The sequence below is a fragment of the Bufo gargarizans genome, chromosome 2 (assembly GCF_014858855.1).
Source record: "Bufo gargarizans isolate SCDJY-AF-19 chromosome 2, ASM1485885v1, whole genome shotgun sequence".
Taxonomy (NCBI): domain Eukaryota; kingdom Metazoa; phylum Chordata; class Amphibia; order Anura; family Bufonidae; genus Bufo; species Bufo gargarizans.
In genome coordinates, this window is record NC_058081.1 from 139,707,615 (window position 1) to 139,729,915 (window position 22,301).

Consider the following 22,301-nt stretch of genomic DNA (forward strand, 5'->3'; position numbering starts at 1 on the left):
ATTAAAGAATGCTATCATTTTTCCTTATAACCATGTTATAAGGGAAAATAATTACATCTACACAACACCCAAACCTGAACTTCCGGACCTAATCTGGACATGTTCGTCTGCAAGGGGCCTAATGGAGGCAGAAATGGTTCACTCTTAAGTGAACAACTGCAATTCAGCACAAATACTTGATACTGGATTTCATCAGATTAAAACATTATACATGTTGTTCTTTAGTGCAAGCCTAGGTTTATTTTAAAAATAAATTATTTATTTTAAAAAAATCTTATAACAGACGTGCTTAACTATATTAATATTAACCTTATATGCACACACAAACTCCTTTCAAAGATCTTTAAAAGGTGACCAGCCCAATAATGCCTCTTCCCACTGAGAAGTGAAGTACTGATCCAACACCTTTATTATCAGTAAGGGTAGGTTCATACCTCTGCTTAAAGGGGCTGTCCGGATACAGAGCTGAACCCGGACATACCATATTTTCACCCAGGCAGCCCCCCTGAGGCTAGCATCGCTAAATCGCGCAGGGCAAGGTCTCTTTTGTTTCCAATAACAAACTGCCAGGCGGAAACTTCCACCCGGCAGTGTGTTCGGTGACATCACCAGCTCTGATGGCCGGGGTTTAGCGCTGCCCTAGCCATTTTACTGGCTAGGGCAGCGCTAAATCCCGCCCATCAGTGCCGATGATGTCACTGGGCTTCCTGGCAGCCCCATGGAGAGCCCCGGTACATCACTGGATCTCCAAAAAAATGCCTTTGCCCTGTGCGATTTAGCGCAGGGCAAAGGAGAGCATCGGAGCATGAACTGCTCAGATGCTCCTGTCAGGGGGGCGGCTGGGGTGAAAATGCAGGTATGTCCGGGTTCAGCTCTGAACCCAGACACCCCCTTTAACTGATCCAGCAGAGAACAGCCTACCAGAGTTCACCGCATACTGCCGTTTTGAGTGCCGGTTTACGTCAACACAGTGCCGAAAACTGGCACTTATCCTGGAAAACAGATGGATCCCATTATGGTCAATCGGATCCGGCAGTGAACACCAGTATCTGGATAGGCCGGATCCAGTGAACTCTGATTCTCTGTTTGAACAGCCTGCTGGAAATGTTAAAGGGGTGCTCCGGGAATTAAGAAAATGAAAATACTTAAATATTACTTCATTAGAAATATATTCCCAAATACCGTACATTAGTTATAATGGCTCATTTTGTCTGGGGAGCAATGATTAGGAGAAACAAAATGGTCACTGTCCTATTAGTACAGTACACACAAAACCTGTCCTAACCCCACAGGAGGACACGTTACTTTACAATGCTGAGCTAAAGAGCTGCCTCATTCTCCTCTCTGCTCGTCAGGGGTTATGATCCTTAATACAGATGTAAAGATCTTTAACTGAATCTCTGTTGGAATTCAGTTCATGAGCAGATGTGGCTAATAAGCAGCAGCACTTGTATGCAGTCTTCATTGCCACAGTCTGTCCTCTCTGCACTTCGTGTCTCCTCATGAATTCCATTCTGTAACAGCGGCTGCTGGGCGCGCTGTTACACTGCTTACGACCGTGGTCACGGGCGCCGTGTTCAGCAGTGATCTGCGGCCAGTGCTTCCCATTCACCGCTGCAGTCCTGGGCGCTGTCTGTGTAGGTACTGTTGTTCTGGGATAGGCTCCACAGTTTCCTCCCAGCCCTGGCCACAGCATGCTTGCTGCTTGTTTCCTGCAGCACTTCCTTAAGGGCCGGCGTGTGTCACTTCTGGGGCTTTATGGGTTAGGTCATGTGACCTTGCTGACCAATCCTAGCTCTCCTGCACATATATATGTGGCTCAGCCCCCTTCCCAGCTGCCTCAGTGTCAAGGTCCTTGTGTCCTGCTAAAGGGCCTGACTTGTACTTGTGTTTCTGGATTCTGCTACCCATTTGATTCCTGCCTGCTTGCCTTGACACTCCTGTTGCCGACCCGGATTGCCTGACCTGTACTGCCTGCCCTGACCTTTTGCCTGTCTGACTTCGCATCTGCCTCATCCTTTGGTCTTGCACTGTTGCTCCTGGTAACGACTCAGCCTGCTGACAACACCTGTACCTCTGGTACCTTTTTCAGGTACCTCCTGGTCCGCTAGGACCAGCTGCCTCGTGTGCCTATCCTCCTCAAGAGGAAGAGATCTGGTGTTCCCCTTGGGAAAGTCTATCCCCACCATCAGGGGTACTGTGAAGATCAAGGGGTTTACTTAGACAATGCCCTTAGAGGAGGTAGGACACGTGGCACAGTGGGTTCACACCCACTGGTTTGTGACACAATCCTACAGAGATTCAGCTAAATATCATATTAAACTGTATTCAGGATAATCCCTGACAAGCAGAGCAGAGATTAGGATGAGGCAACTTTTTACCTCAGTGTTGTGAAGTAACTTATCCTCCTGTGTGATTAGGACTGTTTTTTTGTGTACTAGTAGGACAGCGGCCATTTTGTTTCTCCTAATGATTGCTACCTAGACAAAAAAGGTATTTGGGAATATTTTTTTTAATAAAGTAATACAGTATTTTCATTTTCTTAATTCCCGGAGAACCCCTTTAGGCGGAATTGTCAGCCTACCCTTAGGGCTCATTCACACAACAGTGTTTTGCAGTCCGCAAAACGCGGAACGCACAAGGCCAGCCCTGTGATGGAAATGGCTTTTCTTGTCCGCAGTTGCGGACAGTGCACCGGATGCAGACAGCGCACCATGTGCTGTCTGCATCTTTTGCGGCCCCATTGAAATTAATGGGTCTGCCTCGGCAGAATAGGAAATTAATGGGTCTGCAAAACTGCGGAATGGTTGCGGACCCATAAATACGGTTGTGTGAATGTACCCTAATAAAGAGGTGCTTTAGGTGCAGCTCTGTCATTCTTTACTACATGGAAAGAAACTTGCTTGTTCAACTACTCTGCATCTTCCTTCCTACAATCAGTGTAACCCTTTTATGACCATTATAATAACTGCAGCTTGGTTTCCCTCTAGGTTTTCTCGACATATGGAAGATAATCATACTTACTGCTAAACATGGGAGTGTTGACTTCAGGCACCAACTGTTGCAGAGTCTTCACAACTGATCTGTCTAAATGGGAAAAATGACATATTGCATTAAAACGTTTGTAAATTGCAATGTTTTTTAAACACATTTTAAAATTGGCAATAATAAAAGATGTTAAGAGCCTAGCTGGGGGGTGAGGGTTGGGGGGAGAGAAATAAATTACAATTTCATATTTAATACATAGTAAGAAAACAAAAACAATCTTTTCAAAAGACAAAATATTAAGAAAGCAGCCGGGCCAGACTCGGTGTCTGCGAATGTTTGAAATTCTGTGCTAGCCTTTGTTTTCACAGACATTTAAATAATCTCTGGAACTCTCATTGGTCCCTGCCTGTTTTAAACGCTCAACCATTGTCACAGTTCCTAAAAAATCTAACCCTACATGTCTAAATGACTATAGATCCGTTGCCTTTACATCATTGGTCATGAAAGCATTTAAAAAACTGATAATGGCTCACCTGAAATCCATCACAGATCCCCTGCTGGACTCTCTGCAATTTGCCTACAGGACTGATAGATCTGCAGATGATACTGTAAACATGTGTATGCATTACACTGCCTTGCAAAAGTATTCCCCCCCCCCCCCCCTTGACTTTTTTCATATTTTGTTACATTACAGCCTTAAAGGGGTTGTCCGGGTTCAGAGCTGAATCGCGCAGGGCAAGGGAGCGCATCGGAGCATGAGATGCTCCGATGCTAGCCTCAGGGGGGCTGTCTGGGTGAAAATAAGGGTATGTCCGGGTTCAGCTCTGAATACGGACAACCCCTTTAAGGTTCTGAAGTTTGCAGATGGCACAACAGTAGTTGGTCTCATACAAATTAGAGGATGAGTCTGCATATAGGCATGAAGTGGGACAGCTTTCCTCCTGGTGCAGCAACCACAACTTGGAACTTAATGCTCTTAAGACCATGGAGATGATAATAGACTTTAGGAGATCTCCCCCCCCAGCACCTCCCTCTAATTATAAATGGATCTACATCAACCCGAGTAGAGTCATTCACGTTTCTTGGGACCACAATTTCCAACAACCTAAAATGGAACAACAATTCTGTCACCATCATCAAGAAAGCTCAGAGGATGTACCACCTACGGCAGCTGAAAAAGTTTGGCCTACCACAAAAATTAATGGTGCAGTTCTACACCGCGATCATCGAATCCATCATGACATCATCTATGGATGTATGGTTCGGCTCCTGCTCAGTATTAGAAAAGGTGAGACTGCAGAGCATCATCCGAACAGCGGAAAGGATAATTGGCTGTAGCTTACCTTCCCTACCTCCAAGTGAGGGGGCAATACGGCCACGGCCGGGCAATGGCTGTGTGCATGAGGCCTAAATGTCAATATCAGTAAGCTGGACAGAGAATTTAGAAAAAGGGCAAACAGCAGGTGGCGCTATACAGAAAGTATATTCACTGTGTTATTCACTGAAATCTAAGTGTTTTATTACATCAAAATTCAAAACTATTCAGAGCCAACTGCTGGTTTGAAAAATGTAGAATATGTTTGTAAACCCCTTTAACGGAAAAAATATATATCTTAGGGGAAGTAGCATCCATCTCACTGTCCAATTGCCTGTAGTTCCCTTTTCTTTGCCTCCAGGCTTTAGGCAAATGTTCAGAAATCTAATCAGTAATCTGGAGGAGGAGGAGCGGGATGAAGCTGCAGATTCTGGTACTACCGGCAAACTACATAAAGGGGGGAGGAAGCAGAATGCTTCGGCTCAGAGAGTACATCACAGCTCAAGCCTACATGTATGAAACAACAAAAAAAACTAAATGGTAAGATATCATTTAATGAGAAAAGAAAAAAAGAATATCATGTTTTTGATCAGTTTCTAATAAGACTATACAGCAAAATACTGGCAGTAAACCAAAAAGAATAATCCACTGCACCTCAGTCACAGCGGGTGCGGCATAAGGAAGATGGTGAGGTTAAAGATGTGCCATTTGGTGCCCAAATTTTCATATCAGTGAAAGTAAAACAACTAGTCAGTGGTATGAAGTTAGACAAAAGTGTCTAGCAACGCACCAAAATGTATCATCCAGCATGAGTCGCTGTGATACATTTGGTGGCTCTTTAGTTTATCTGCCCCAAAGAGTTATTAAACGGTGTAGGTTTCCCTGTATGTTTGCACATGTGAGAGGACAAGGGCACAGGAAAGATACATTTAGAACACCTAAAACCAATCCATCATTCTGCACACTGATTTCCTTCTTAATGGAAATCATCCAGAAACAACCAGCATTTTTCCCCCAAGATAATCTACACATTTTCTACTATTTAAAAGTGAGCCAATTATGCGTGCAAGAGTCTGAACTTTATTGGATCTCTCCCCAAAGTAAAATGGCTGCTTGTACAATCTGCAGTACTCCACTGTTACTGAAAACGCTTCACACACAGTAAACTGTTACTTCAGTACGTGGAAATGAATGCTACAAAACCCATAATGGAATGAAGATATAGAACAATGCAGAAACGGCTGCCATCAGCCCTTCAACGGAAATTTCTGGTTTAGGCCTCATGCACACGACCGTTGTTGTGTTCCATTCCGCAAAATGGGGTTCCGTTGTTCCGTGATCCGTTTTTGTTTCCGTGTGTCTTCCTTTATTTTTGGAGAACCACCAAACATAAAGGAAAGTAAAAAAAAAGTCTAAGACAGGTTTGCCATGCAAATGAAAGGAAAAAAAAAACGGACGCGCGGATGACAATCTTGTGTGCCTCCGCGTTTTTTAGCGGTCCCATTGACTTGAATGGGTCCGCGAACTGTTTTCCGCAAAAATAATAGGACACGTTATATATTTTTTTGACGGACTGGAACCACAGATCACGGACGCAGATGGCAAACGGTGCATTAGCCGAGTTTTCAACGGACCATTGAAAATAAATGGGTCTGCAGAAAATCACGAAAAATGGCGCAACGGACACGGAATAAAACAACGGTCGTGTGCAGGAGGCCTCAGATTTTCTGACCCATTGAAGTGAATGGGTCCGCATCCGTGATGCAGAATAGCCATGGAACAGCGTGCATGTATTGTGGATCCGCAAATGAGGTCCGCAATACGGCAACGGGAAGCACACGTTCGTGTGCAGGAGACCTAACAGATAAACCATTTGCTGTCTCATCATGAAAAATTATACAATTTCCCAATTTATTTCCAATTCCTTATGGTTTTCAATACCCCCGCCTCCTTATAAATACAAAGTATATTAGACAATTGTGCGAGTTTTTAATACAAAGAATAACATTCATTAACATAAACCTGAATACTCCTTTAGGCTTTAGTTTTTTTACATGTTTTTTCAATTAAAAATGTTGAAGGACACGTGTTTTTTTGCTAGTGGCGTTTATTTCTATTGGGGTGGGGGTTTTGCATTTATTATAAAATAAGGAACATGGTGAAGCATTTTTTTTTTATTCTTGATGTTCTTCTATACCCTCATCTATAAAGGAAAAAATGTAATTTACACATGACATGCAAAAAATGAATATATTTTTACTGGCTATTTTTTTAGTGGTAAAAATAAATGCTAAAGCAAATACATTTTTAACATTTTTTGCAAAATGAAAAACTGTGGGGGTCATTTATGAAGACCAGTGTTTTAGACGCTGGTCTTAATAAGATAAGATAAGATGTCTTTATTGTCACTGTACAATACAATGTAATACAATGTACAATACAATAAAATGTTGTTTGGAGCAATCACGGTGCATGGCCTCTACATAACTTCGGAGTATCCAGCGCCAGTCTAAATGTAAGCCAGCTTCCTTGCATTGTGGGTTGGAACAGGACTAGGATCACGTGCCCAGTGTAAGGCATGTGATCTCAGAAGTGCCCACTACAGAATTACAGTGGAAGCACAGCGGTATGGATTAAAAAAAAACATTATGGTCAAGCTATTCTTATATCAGTCAGATGGGAGGTCAAAAATATAACTGTATAACCCCTTTAAAGAGGCTGTTCAACACTTTACTTATTGGCGTCGGTCTGATACCCCCCATCTCTGTTGATCAGCTGTTCTGCACAGCTTCATCCGTAGTAGACAGAGGATAGACTATCACATGCAAAGGTTTTGACAACCCCTTTAAAATACTCGGATGTACTCTTGAGTTACCACTGTTCATACACATAGCTAATTTCGGATTTCTGTTGGGGTACAGACTAGGATGCATCTACTCTCCGTATCCAGTTACCACAATGCATTGGTCACTGGTACAAGGAAAATAGCAACTTATAGCTTCAGATGTGTATGGAGGCAAAAAAAAATATAAAAAATATAAATTCCAAATTAGTAAAACATGCTACACTACATATTGTAAATTGCTTTGCAAAAGCAGTGTCTTTCCATTATAGTTGATGCAATATATGGTAAAGGCCTGTTTCACATGGTCAGTATTTAGTCAGTATTTTGCATCAGTATTTGGACAGTATTTGTAGGCCAAAACCAGAAGTGGAAAATACAGAGAAAAGGTATCATAGAAATATGTGGGCTTCTTCTGTGTTTTGGACCCACTCCTGGTTTTGGCTTTACAAATACTGATGCAAAAATACTGACCATGTGAAAGAGGCCTAATAGCAGAAACTGGAGCCTGTACCAATACAATAACTGGGAAAGGCTACCCATTACAAGCTGGCTAACATATTAGTTAATAAAAAATCTATGGAAACACAAAAGGGGTTGGTCAGCACATCCCAATGCGCAGGTGCAGGCTGCTATGACTGGAAACATAAAACAACACAACATATAATGCAACAGCTCTCTGCGAACCAAATAAAGTACAAAAACATATTATACTTATGCTATGCTAATAAAGTAGAGATGCTTGGCAAATACATTTTGTACAAAATTATTGAACTTTTAAAGGGGACCCAGCATGCATGTGGAACCTACACTGCCTGAATTTCATGGTCGCTGTCATGGCACTTAACAGGTAGAACTTAGAGTTAGGTTCATGTCTAACAGAGATTGCCTTGACGTGTGGCAGACAGGCTCAAATAATTTTGTACAGAATGTATTTGCCAAGCATCTCAACTTTATTCGCACAGCATAAGTATAATAATATGTTTTTGTACTTTATTTGGTTCGCAGGGAGCCGTTGCATTGTATGTTGTGTAGTTAATAAAAATTCATTATGACAATAGTTTGTGTTCGTTGCCTGTCACAGGGTCTCAATTCAAAACATCAAACTACTATATTCTCCTACACAACCACCATGAAAAAAAGGATAATTTATTCCAGTTCCCACTAAAATTTACATAAATCTGCAGTAGAAATCATTAAAAACAATTCTCAGAAAGAAACGCAACTTATCACAAAGACCTTCGTGAGCCTAAACAGATTGAAGTGAACAGCATATCATTCTTTTTCCCTGTATAACCTATTGCAATCACTACCATTTTGCTCGTACATGTGACTTGTCATTCTAGAGCTACACTGCCGAGTGCAGAGAGCAGGATGAAAGTCTCTGCTAATTACATGTTTACTAACCCTCAGAAACCTTTTAATTTCCATTATAAAGAATAAATACAGTCGGCTGCTGGTTTAAACAATGACAATATTTATTTGGAGGCCTACAAGGGAGGAACAAAATTGCTGCAATTGAAAAAAGACCCTTTAGAAAGTTTACAGCCCATCCATAGAGAAGGAGAGCGCCACAGTTATCAGCTAGTTATTACATCCGGACATCTTGCTGATTACTGTGTGGAAATAGCAACATCCTTATAGATCACCCGCACCTACAACGAGAACGGAGCAGGGAGAGCTGTGATTTCCCGGGGTCCGTCCACCACCAAGCACTGCTCCCCGCCGCTCCCATAGAAGTGAATGGGAGCGCACTGCGCACGCGCGGCCCCTGCTCCCATTCATTTCTATGGGGCAAAGGGAAATAGCCGCGCCAGTGCTAGTCTATTTTCGGAGGCCCCATAGAAATGGAGGGGGGCTGCGCATGCACAGTGCACCCTCCTTTCATTTCCCCGCTCCGTTCTCATTGTAGGTGTGGGTCCCAGACAATGGGGGCATATCCTAGCGATATGCCCCCATTGTCTGAGATGGTAAAACCCCTTTAAAGGAGTTATCCTTTTTGTGGGTTCACAGGTTGCGCATGCGTGGTTTAGAACAGAACATGATAGAAAGAACAGGATTTAGAGCAGAATTTTAGCAGAGTAAATCCAACAGGAGGGACAGTGAGAGTCCTGATTACCCCACCCGCACAGGAGGATTGGCAGCCTTCTATGGCCACACACTGATAGAAATCTGTCTGTCATCCTCTGTGAGAGGCGTGAGTCCTGCCAAATTAAATAGATGGCAAGAATTAATAATATACCTTCTTCAATTTCAGAATTGCCATAATTTCATACTTTTCACATGTGGCGGTATGTGTTTTTGTGTTGTAGAAGATTTCATAGTAAATTCATCGGAAAATGACAGCCACGCATATTCTGCCACGTATTTCACCCACACTTTTTAGAAGTTAGAAGGAGGTCCACACTACACAAAAGAAGTCAATTGGTAGATTTACTTTTTGGTCACTCAACTGTGTTACAATTTTCCTCAGATGTCATATTTGACGTACTAGAGATGGGTTTAGGGTGAAGATCTTCAGGGGGAAAACATGAAATACTGTACTTGATTAATGTAGTTAAAATAAACTGTCTGATATTAAAAGAGGACAATTAAGAGGACAAAACTAGAAAAGAAAGGATCAACATTTAAAGGGACTATCCCATGATTAATGTAAAAAAAAAAATATGGAAATCACACTATTATATAGTATATCACAATCTCTAACAAAGCTATAACCAACCCTATACCTCATAAGGATCCACAGATCTCCCCATTCATTGTTCCTATTGCTGTGCTACATTCATTTCAAGCTGGCAGCTCAGGGGGTGCGCCCTTTGTCCAGGGATGTGCCCTGTAACTCACATCTATTAGGGTCCATTCACACGTCCGTGAATGTGTCCACATCCGTTCCGCAAATTGCGTATCGGGGGCGGACCCATTCATTCTCTATGGGGCAGGAATGGATCCAGACAGCTGTCCGCTTCCGCATTTCTGGAGCGTGCCCCGATCTTCCGGTCCACGGCTCCGGAAAAAAATAGAACATGTCCTATTCTTGTCCGCAATTGCGGACAAGAATAGGCAGTTCTATGGGGGTGCCGGACGGGATTATTGCAGATCCGCAATACACTACGGACTTGTGAATGGACCCTTAACAGAAGATCTAACTAATAGCAGTTGGAGGATGGAACTGAGCATATGCGACTACCTCAGTGATTTTACTGATTTGGACAGAGAAATAAGGAGAAAAAAAAGAAACAGCAGGTGGCGCTATACAGATACATTTTATTTGAATTACTCAGTGGCTATACTACATTTTTAATAAATGCAACTACAAGTATCCAGATACAGGTGCTGGTATGAAATTTGTAGAAATGTGATTAAAATTTATTTAAATATGGATGCTATAATCTATTTGTAAAGAAAAGTTAAAGAAATAAAAATAAAAGGAGGCTTGGAGAAGCTACAATAGGCGAATGTATAAATTAGGTGAAGGTAATAAAAAATGGAGAAGGCGGTGTAAGAGAATAAACGCCATAATAAACTGCATAATAAGATATGGAGACCCCGGGTGGTCACTGACAGTAGGGAATAGGGAACAATGGATGCAATTAGAGATGAGTGGATTTCATGTTATGAAATTCATTCACGCGGCGTTTGGTAGTAAAAGCAGAATTGTGTTATGGATTCAGTTACCATGGACCATAACGCAATTCTATAACGGAATGCCTTTAGAAGTCTATGGCTTGCATAGCGGATCCGTCCCGTTTTCCGCTATGCAGGAGAGCACTCCCCTGCATAACAGAAACGGGACGGATCCTTTTTTAAGCCCATAGACTTCTATTTTGACGGAATGAATAATGGAATGCCTCTAAAGGCATTCCGTTATACATTCCATCATAGATTTGCGTTATGGTCCGTGGTAACGGAATTCATAACGCAATTCTGCTTTTACCACCAAACTAAGTGTAAACAAATTTCAAAATATGAAATTCGCTCATCTCTAGATGCAATATTATCTTATAATTTCAACTCTGAACAATGGTATAAGAGACAAACCAAGCTCAAAAGTGAATGTATGTAGGTCACAGATAGGTTTGTCTTTTTTTCACTTTATTAAAAGGTTTTTAAATTGAGCATACACTTCAAGTGATGACGCCAACATAGCTGATAGAGGCCTCCACAATGCTCTCAACCAATAGTGTATCCATAATGAGTCATGGGAAATGTCATTTTCTAGGTTGAAATGATATGTTGCTTCAATGATTTCCATTTCCACTCCTATTTAAACACCTGCCCAAGAACGGTCTTCAGGCCAGATGCTTTGGACAGAATAGCGTGATGTGGAAAGTACGGTAGCAGTCTGTCATGTTGAAATACAAGACATAACACCTTTTTAAGTCATTTAAAATGAATGTAAATTTGTAAATCGCCCATTTATACACTCAACTCTTACACGTCCCTAATGCAGTAAATTATGAAAAGTGAGATTTGCAGGCTGCTTCTAAGGATCGTGGGTAATGACATGCAAACATTCCCATTTATAGGCTTCATTTTCCTTTTCCTGACACATAATACAGCTTATGAAGTATCACCTGGATCTGAGAAAGAAACCAATTCTGACAGGAGGAATAAGATATATATCTTGTACATGACCGTCACTTCAGCCGCAAATGGCGTAACTGATAGATTTCCTCAAGGACACTTAAACAAAAAAAAAAGTCTAGAGATTAAAAGTGAAAGATTAACATGAGATATAAAGATTCATATGTGCAAAGGTATGCACAAGGCAGATAATGTGATGAACCATCAGTGCCTTCTACTTTAAAGAGGACCTGTCACCGCTCCCGACATGACTGCTTTAATAGCTTAATGCATTCCCCATGTAATACCAATTCTGGAACATCTGTCCTTATGTCTGTATGTTGTGCCATTCCTTTATTATTTGTACTAGAGGTTATGAGTGAATTTCTGAGAGTCTGCAGTAAGGGTACAGAGGGGAGGTAACCAGTTGGGGGTGTTCACCTGTACAGACTGAGAATGGCAGCACTGATTGGATAGAGCAAGTCTGTACAGGTGAACACCCCCAACTGGTTACCTCCCCTCTGTACCCTTACTGAAGGCTGATAGCAATTCATTCATAACTTCTAGTACAAATAATAAAGGAAGGGCACAACATACAGACATCAGACTAGATGCTCCAGAATTGGTATTACATGGGGAATGCATGAAGCTATTAAAGCAGGCATGTCAGGAGCGGTGACAGATCATCTTTAAATTACATTACATGCCATTATACAAGGGTGGACTTTGAGATTCTTGTGAGCACAAGGGTTTAGACCATATGACATGAACCTTTTAACCCTTTTATTAACAACTGGTTTCACTCCTCACATAATAGAAAGGTTTCAAATGATTTGTCTGTTTTCTGAGGCTTGCGAGGGCTTGAAATTTCTGCACACTGTAATTTCATCCATGAACTACATCTAAGTTCTAAAAACATATTATTTCTTCAGGGGAATTACAGACACCAGCACCTTTGAAATAAATAAATTGCTGAATCCTTGCAAAGTGGGTCGCACCCCAATTTTATGTCGGTCTTTTTCATATAGTATTCAGTCACTCCAGATTATAAATTTCTTACAGAGCTGAGATAACAGTTGACATTTGCTAACATTTAATTCTATATTGATTTTATTATTTTTATTATGAGGCAGTTGAGGCACGCTATCTGGCGACACCAATTACATCTCCTTATATCTCCTCTCTGCACCGGTTCCACAGGGAACATTACACGTGCAGAGTAAATATATCCAGATGAGTAATGCACAAAAAAAAGTTTCCCAAAAAAGCTGTCACCACAGCTATCCTACAGTGATCCCTATCATAATGGAAATAATTAAATGTTCAGGAACAATGTAGTAACGTTAATAGGAAGATTAAAAATAGAGTTCAGGAAGTCACAAGAAAATCTATAGAAGAGGACAAAACTAGGAAAGGAGCAACACTTAAAGGGGTTATGTTATGACCGATGTAAATAAAATCAGATATCAGTCCATGACCATCTCTTTCTAACTAAGCTGGAACCAGCCCCGTACCTCACATGGATCCAGAGATCTCCCTATTCATTGCTCCAGTTGCTCTGCTAGATTTATTTCAGCCTGGCAGCTCAAGGGGGACCCTTTCACAGGGGGCATGTCATTTCTGCTGCAGCTGTCTCCCTGTAACTGTCAGTAGATACAGCTGGTGGCTGTTGAAAGATGGAACTGAGCATGTGCGACCACCTCAGTAGGTCAACTTGCACATTACAATACAGCTTAAACACCAGGAGGAGCCATTATATTGAAGAAAAGAGAATATCTTACAACAGTAGAAGAAACTGTAACGTAAAGTAAAATGATGAAAGTAACTACCGCATTTTTCGCCCTATAAGATGCAAAAGTGGGGGGGGGGGGGGAATTGCAGTTTACCATGATACACCTCCGACCACATGCTGCACAGTGCGATCAGCGGGTGTATCAGTGGGGGGGGGAGGAGGGACTGGGTGACGGCATCTAGTTTTGAATGGCAGCAGGGCCCGGTGCAGTCACGGTATTCTATTGCACCGGGCCCCGCTCACTGTAGTAATCCTATCTACAACTGTAGGCATTGTTTAACAATAATCTTCACTTACTAAGGTCCGTATCAGGCAGGAGGCCGGGCGGGCGGTCACTGGCAGCGTAACTCATTACGTTATGCGTCTGCTCCGCCCACTTTATGAATAAAGCAGGCGGCGCGGGCGCGTGACTTACTGAGTTACGCTGCCAGTGCCTGCCCGCCCGGCTTTCTGCCTGATACGGACCTTAGTAAGTGAAGATTAATGGATGTATTAATATTATTGTTAAACAAGGCCTACAGTTATAGATAGGATTACTACAGTGAGCGGGGCCTGGTGCAATAGAATACAGTGACTGCACCGGGCCTGCTGCCATTACAAAACTAGGTGCCGGCCCCACCCTCTGTATTGGGGGTCATTCAAACTACACAGGGACACTGTTATTGGGGGGGGGGGGATCTGTGGATGACACATAGCATAAGATGCTATATGTGTCATCCACAGATGCCCCCCATAACAGTGCCATCCACAGATGCCCCCCATAACAGTGCCATCCACAGATGCCCCCCATAACAGTGCCATCCACAGATGCCTCCCATAACAGTGCCATCCACAGATGCCTCCCATAACAGTGCCATCCACAGATGCCTCCCATAACAGTGCCATCAGATTCCCCTATAACAGTGCCAGCCACAGATGCCCCCATAACAGTGCCAGCCACAGATGCCCCCATAACAGTGTCAGCCACAGATGCCCCCATAACAGTGTCAGCCACAGATGCCCCCATAACAGTGTCAGCCACAGATGCCCCTATAACAGTGTCAGCCACAGATGCCCCCATAACAGTGTCAGCCACAGATCCGCCCATAACCGTGTTAGCCACAGATTCCCCCATAACACTGTTAGCCACAGACCACCATTAGTTCAAAACCCACCAAAAGCACACCTTTTGGTTTAAAATATTTTTTTTCTTATTTTCCTCCTCAAAAACCTAGGTGCGTCTAGGTAATTTTTCATGTTGCATTATATTAGAATGGCACAACAAGAAAAGAGAAAGACAAGAAACCCCCTTAGATAAAGGGCAGCAAATGAGTTTTGTGAAGAAGGGATGGCTAAAATACCACTGAGCCATAGGAGCGTTCATACATATCAATAGAAAATAACCCATTATGTACCATACACAGTACTGTAAATACCTTACTGACCCAATCTTATTATATTCAAGCTATATACGGTACATAAACCGCAAAACTCAACAACTAAATCTGCATTTCATAAACACAAATACAACCACCGGCATAGAACACAAACTGTACATTAATCGCGGAAAAAAAAAATACAGATATATACATTTTTCCCTTCAGAGAAATGTAAATCAAATTGTATTCAATAATAAGAACAAACAAACAACCTATCTGTAAAGTAACATAATGTTATATTTTAAGCAAGTATATTGAAACATGACCAGTATCCACATTACAACAGTCTACTGCTTCTGAAGAAAAAAAAGGTCTCTGAGACATGATGCAACAGGTACACATTTCGAGATGGTAACATAGCATGGTTACATATGGTATGTAGTAGGCCTGCACAATATATCGCCAAAGCAATCGCAATTAATCGCCATATCGCAATCGCCAATTGGCCGAACCAAAAATGCTGCAATTATATTACCATATTTTTCGCTTTATAAGACAAACTCCCCCCCCCCCAAAAGTGGGAGGAAAATGGCAGTGCGCCTTATAAAGCGATGGTTGACTTTTTACGTGGTTGACACTGATGTATCGCCGGCCGCTATGCTGCACAGCGCGGCCGGCGATACATCAGTTACAGTGTGGGGAGGGAGGAGGGGCTGGAGGCAAGTTGTTATTTTAATGAACAAATGTTCTTTCATTTATTCTATTTTATTTATCTGTTCTGTGCAGTGCTATTAAGAAAATGGCAAGTTTTGTATTTTGTACTTTTGCAGTAATGCAAATATGTTATTTAATTTAGTAAAAGATGTTTTATTTTGAAAAACACTGTGCATTTCAGTTCTTGAGTTAAGCATAACTACATTTCAGTATTATCAGTAATTTGTGTGTGCTTTTGCCTTGAAAATCCAAGCAAATAGACCTCTAGCACAATTCCCTTAAAATATCGCATCGCATACCGTTATCGCAATTTTTAGGGCCCTAATCGCAATCGCACAAAATTCCCATATTGTGCAGCCCTAGTATGTAGCATGTACATACGGTATGTAGCATGTACATACAATTCTAAACAGTGCTTAAAATCTTGCGACCCTAGAGACAACGAAAAGATACAATATAACACATAAAAAAAATAAAAAACATTGGTATATGTATTAAGTTAGGCTGTGTCCACATTTTTTCCTGTGTCTACTCCTCTGATGGCACAGAAAACCGGAAAGATTTGCTGAAATGTGAACAGGCGAGTTGTCCAGCCTAGAAGCTGACAAGCCCAATGGTCAGAACTTGTGCCCAATTAAAAGAAAAACACCCGCCTGTCTGCGGTCCTGCACCACTGCCCCGTTCCCAGGAGCTTCGGCCCCCCAAATAACCAGAAGTGGCTTGGCTCCCTGACTGCTGAGGCTAATCATTGCCCTCGACGGTCACATGTACTACAACGGTATGTCACTGCCGTTCTAGCTAATGTGACTGTTGAGGCCAGTAGTCTGCAGTAGTCATTTTAGGCCCACCGGGGACCCAAAGCAGTTTCCAACCATTGGTGTTTTTGGCTCCGAGGTTAACAATGTATGCCACAGGCAATGTATGAAATCAGTGATTGTGTAAAATGCCTAAAGTATACAAAGTATGAAACGGTTAATATTTCACACATTTCCTAGGCAGCCTATATAATGCCTAAAGGCAAACTATAAAATACTCCCTTCCAGAGGCTGTCGCAAAGCGCCATAAAGTCACCACAATACAGCGACAGCACCATAACTGTGAGGACAACCCTTGTCTCTCTGGTATTTCTCTAAGAATGTTCTGTTTTTCAGCTATTTTATTACAACTGTAGTTTATGTTGCATTTCTTCCTTTCATGTTTTCACATAAATAAAGGCTTCTTAACATTTATTACTGGTTAAAGGGAACCTGTCACCATGAAAATGCTAAATAATCTGCAGGCAGCATGTTATAGAGCAGGAGGAGCTGATTAATACAGTTTTAAAGGGGTCAGCTCTGAACCCGGACATATCCCCTTCTTCACCTGGGCAGCCCCTCTGAGATGAGCATGTCATGCTCCGATGATCTCCCTTGCCCTGAATCGCAAAAGGCCAAAGGCTTTTATTTTGGATATCCGGTGATGTACCGAGCTTTCCATGGGTAAAGCTAGGCGAAAGCTTCTGTCTAGTAGTGAGCCCGGTGACGTCACTGGCACTAATGGGCGGGCTTTAGCGCTGTAAAACGGCAAGGGCAGCGCTAAAGCCGGCCCATCAGTGCCAGTGACGTTACCGAAACCACTGCTAGGCAGAAGCTTCCACCTGGAAGTGTAGAAATGTACACAGAATAGCCCATGAAATGCTCCGATGTTCATATCAGGGGGGTTGCCCGAGTGAAAATGCGGATATGTCTGGGTTCAGCTCTAAACATGGGCAACCTCTTTAAATACAACTTGTAATTTATACATGTTAATTCCTGCTCATTCTGGGCTCTGAAGTCCAGAAGGCGGTCCCATCAGTGATTGACAGCCATCTCTTTATATACAGTCACAGAAGGAAGGTTGTCAATCACTGATAGGACCGCCTCCTGGACTTCAGAGCCCAGAATGAGCAGGTATATACGTGTATAAATTTTACTGAATCTTTTCCCATAAAACTATATATAATCTGCTCAGCTCCTCCTGCTCTAGAACGTGGTGCCTGCAGCTCAAACACCATATTCCTTTAACATTTCATACTTTTTGTACATTTTCTACATTGCCCGTAACATATCCAAACAGTGATTGATTAAAATATTACTGTCAAGCCTATGGAGGAGATGCACCGCTACCCACCTTCTCCATTCACTGCACCCTGTTGACATCTCTTAATAGGTAGCAAAAAAAACTCTAGGGGGGCACCCGCCAGCTATCAGTTCATACCACCCCGGCATCCACAACCCTTGGGAAATAACTTTAAAACATATTCTAAGCGGACACTTGTTATTACTGCAATTAGTAATAGTATTTGAAGGCGGAGTACCAGCACATCCCCATTTTCCGTCCTTTAGTTTGCATTAAGGGCATTATGCCCTGTACCTAAACAACAAGAACTGGGGTTCACCGCTCTCTTATGTGTTATCCACATTGCTCTTCACCAGGGGATGCAAAAGCAAAGACATGCCAGCTAGCAGCTGCCAGGGAACAAGCGTAACATAATAGGTGCTCCAGTTCCATCCTGGCTGAACCCTTTTTAATTATGCTCGATCCTGGGCAGCTGCCTCTTATCCTATCTCTGCACTGGAGGCAGCAGGTTGCCATAGAGAGAGCAATATGCTCAACACACATAGCGCTTTGGTTGGGGAACAGTTTTTTTCTTCTTAATTTGCGCTATCTGACCAGAGGTAATAACGCAGCTCCAACATATTCTGCGTACAGAATCGGGACATCATTTTAAGAAGACTGCCTCTTGGGGGGGACAATCTTTATCATTTTTGCTATGATCTGAAACATTTTACCTTAGATGGGAAATTAGAGAGGAGCGATACATGTGAATGTGCCAATATTGAATACTGGCATTACTATGCCCACATGACATGCATGGCACAAGAGGGTGCCTCCTGTACTTCACAACCGGTGCAATAGTCTGAGGAAGGGGTCAGCGAGAAGGACCATTTGGAAGTGTATTCTGCAGGGGCAATAGATGCATGCCAACGCCATGTAGTGTGTGCCCACGATATTGGCCGATCCCACAGTACTATTAGGGCAATATGGATTCCTTTGACGCTCTACCATCTACAATTCCTGGAGTGTGGGCGCATGAGGTCTATGCCAGACACAACTGGAGGTGAGAAGGTGAGCCAGGGAAGGATTAGAGGGAGGACACAGCCTCCCTGGCACTGCCCCTCAGCATCCTCTCCAGGCACACAAGATAAACTTTACTGAGGAGCAGCCACAAAGTGACCCTGTATGAGGAGACCCCCACTCTCAGGAGGTGCAGTGTCCATGAACCCCCTCCTAGATTACAATAGTCTCCTTTTATCTCCTCACACTCTGACGTGTCTTACAACCAATGCTCTGCACCTTGGTCGGTGAGTGACAAGCGAATGTGGAAGTGAAAGAGGAGACAAGCTCCTGTTGTAGCTGCTCACACCCCCCTGTTCAGGCACCGTCCATGTCCCCCTGCCGACCCTTCCCAAGGGAGAACGTACCATCAGGACATCTCCGAGGGGGGGTAAAACAAGAGTGAAGTAAAACACCCTTTCATTGCCTAAAGCTAGAGAGAGCAGTGTGGGACTTACCGTGAAGTGCGGGGCTCCCCGGGTCGTCTCAGGGCTGGCACAGAGAGCCGAGCTGCTGGGATGTCTTGTCGCCTCTTTCTCTCTCAGTCCCTGCTTCTCAGCTTCTTCTGTGTCTTTCTGTAGCAGGAAGGAAGAAGGGAATGAGGCAGGGCTGACGTGAATGGATGCAAAACAGCTCCTCCTAAGCCTGCTCTCTGTGAGAGAGAAAGACAGAGGAACAGAAAGAGAGAAGCGGCAGCAGCCACCCAGCAGCCTGTCTCTCTCTCTCTCTCTTTTGTTTTCTCACTTCCTCCCCTCCTCCTCCAACACCAAGTTTTCTTTCTCTCTTTACACTAAAGACAGGGGATTTTTTTTCCTCCCTTGGAAACTCCTCTGGGGGCATTAAAAGCAGAACCAGTTTGTCTTCTCCTCTTTCTTCCTCCTTTCTCTTCCCTCTTTTTTGTTTCTCTTCAGTTTTGTTCAGACATTGTGTAGGAGACATTTTTTTTAGACAAGATATGAAATATAATCCTAGAGAATAGTGGATAATTTAGGTATGGCAGCAATGTGTCACTTCTCAGGACTGAGGGGAGGATAATGTTACATTTACCTCAGAGGACTGAAGGAAGCAGCAAGATCCATACCTGGGAGAGACCACAGCCCCAGTCACTGACCGGATGGGGAGACGGCTACAGGGCCATCTGCTGCCTCACATCTCATTACATATCTATCTATATATATTCCATATTATCTATCACTATATATCATTTCTATCTATATCTTCTATCTATCATATATCAGCTTATACAGTGGAGATATGTTACCTCTATCTGCAATCTCACATAACTATCCCCCACCTATTATCTCTCATATCTGTCTATAAAAGTATCGGTATCTCATATTTTGCCATCATTGTCTAACAAATATATATATATATATATATATATATATATATGTGAAAATCAGGAGTTTGAGCAGCTCTCACCTGCCAAGGATTCCAGTAATATAGCGCGGACCGGCTCCTTCACCCGAAATAGGAGAAATATAGATATGAGGAAGAAAAAGGATTGTTGGTCCAGCTTGTATTCGTGGTAATCCAAAGCTTTATTCAATATTCAATAAAATCCAGGTACAGGAATGCAGGTCTACATGTTTCAGGCACAATAAAATCCTAGCCCTTACTCATGACGCGTCATGAGTAAGGGCTAGGATTTTATTGTGCCTGAAACATGTAGACCTGCATTCCTGTACCTGGATTTTATTGAATATTGAATAAAGCTTTGGATTACCACGAATACAAGCTGGACCAACAATCCTTTTTCTTCCATATATATATATAATCTTCCAGCTATTCATCTCTCCTCTATGTCATTTTGATTTATCTGCAAGCTCATATCAATCTGATATCTTTCTATTTTGTTCATATCTCTCATATCTACCAATCTACCCAATATCTATCTATCCATCTATCTAATATCTCCTATCTATCTGTCTTAGTATATATATATATAGATATAGTAGTGAATATACTCAGCATTGCCCGGGTGTACCGTACATCTATCTGCATACATATTTTCTAATGCTATTTATTACCTACAAACATTCATGGCTGTCAATGGTCCAATTAGAGAGAGAAAGAAAACATCCACCATTTTATAAATCAATATTTTTTTCTTTCCCACCACACTTCAATGTATTGTTAGCAATCCCCCCCCCCCCCCCTACCAAAATTAGGCTACTTTCACACTGGCGTTTTGGCTTTCCGTTTGTGAGATCCGTTCAGGGCTCTCACAAGCGGCCCAAAACAGATGATCAGTTTTGCCCTAATGCATTGTGAATGGAAAAGAATCCGCTCAGAATGCATCACTTTGCCTCCGATCAGTCACCATTCCGCTCAGGAGGCGGACACCAAAACGCTGCCTGCAGCGTTTTGGTGTCCGTCTGACGAAACTGAGCCAAACGAATCAGTCCTGGCACACAATGTAAGTCAATGGGGACAGATCCGTTTTCTTTGACACAATCCATCCATCTTGGCTATGTTACAGATCATACATACGGCTCAGTTCATGACAGATGCATGCGGTTGTAATATTGTAACGGATCCGTTTTTGCAGATCCATGACGGCATTCACCCAAAATGCGAGTGTAAAAAGTAGCCTTACTGACAGTGGCTTTCTTCTCTCCGGCCGAGGAGAGATAGCTGATGGTTTGGCCAACAGCTATTGAATGTCTATGGCAGCCCTATGGTACCAGACTTTTTCCTTTTTCTTATGGCAGCCCTAACACTTTACCTACAAACTCTGTAAAACCCGCTACTGTGTCAGGTGCCCATTCAGGCAGGAAACCCCTTTCCACTTGTTTTGAGAGTGCTGCTGTTAGATCTTACATCTCAGGGGATGTTCAAATGACAGATTTTGAAAACACGCTGAAAATAATTTGTGTGGAATCAGTGCTGATTTTCTGTGCCCTATGGCAGGGGCGTAGATAAGGGGGGGGGGGATAGGGGGGTTCAACCCCCCCCCCCCCCCCCCAGAGTGTCCTCAGCATCAGTGGCGGATTGCAATAGGGACGTTCGGGTCGGCAGCCCCGGGCCCAGCACTGCTGGGGGGCCCAACGCTGACCCGAACGCCCACATACTGCGGCGGGGCACGGAAGCGCATAGCTCCCTGTCCCGTCGCCGATCACCGCCATAGGCTTCAGGCCTTGTAGGCCTGAGGCCTATGCGGTAGTGAAATCCGTCTTACAATAGGGACACTGTCAGGGACACTGTTATGGGGGGGGGGGGAGATATCTGTGGATGTGGATGATGACTCTTATAATTTGAGAAAGCTAAACCCCCCCCCCCCCCCCCCGGAAAAAAAATTATCTACGGCCCTGCCTTATGGTGTGTTTATGTTCAACTTCCCACTTTATCTACTTCCCATTCACTTCAATGGGAAATCAGTGTGGATTCTGCTCCAAAACAGAGCATGCTGCTTCTTTTTTACAGGATGGAAAAAAGTAAGTTCTGCCTCCCATTGAAATGAATGGGGGGCTTTTTAGCGGCATTCTTTGGCATTAAAAACGTGTGGGGGAAAAAAACGCTAGTTTTCATTTTCCTACAGCGCTTCTCAGCCTGCCTCTTCCTATGAGTTGTCCTATGTGATACAAAGTGGTG

At 42.9% G+C, this 22,301-nt stretch overlaps 1 protein-coding gene across 2 annotated transcripts in view; it reads right to left on the bottom strand.

Annotated features, from left to right (window-relative positions):
- The window catches only part of ZNF710 (zinc finger protein 710), an 80,745-nt gene extending 61,302 nt beyond the window's left edge, over positions 1-19,443 (bottom strand). Inside the window, exons 1-3 of one of the 2 annotated variants that reach the window (XM_044279508.1) lie at positions 19,166-19,443; positions 11,720-11,828; positions 3,025-3,087 (exon numbers count right to left, since the gene is read on the bottom strand). The gene's annotated coding sequence lies outside the window, so the exon portion shown is untranslated. The remainder of the gene's footprint in view (positions 1-3,024; positions 3,088-11,719; positions 11,829-19,165) is intronic. The other variant, XM_044279507.1, reaches the window with a different exon arrangement.
- Positions 19,444-22,301: the final 2,858 nt, after the last annotated feature.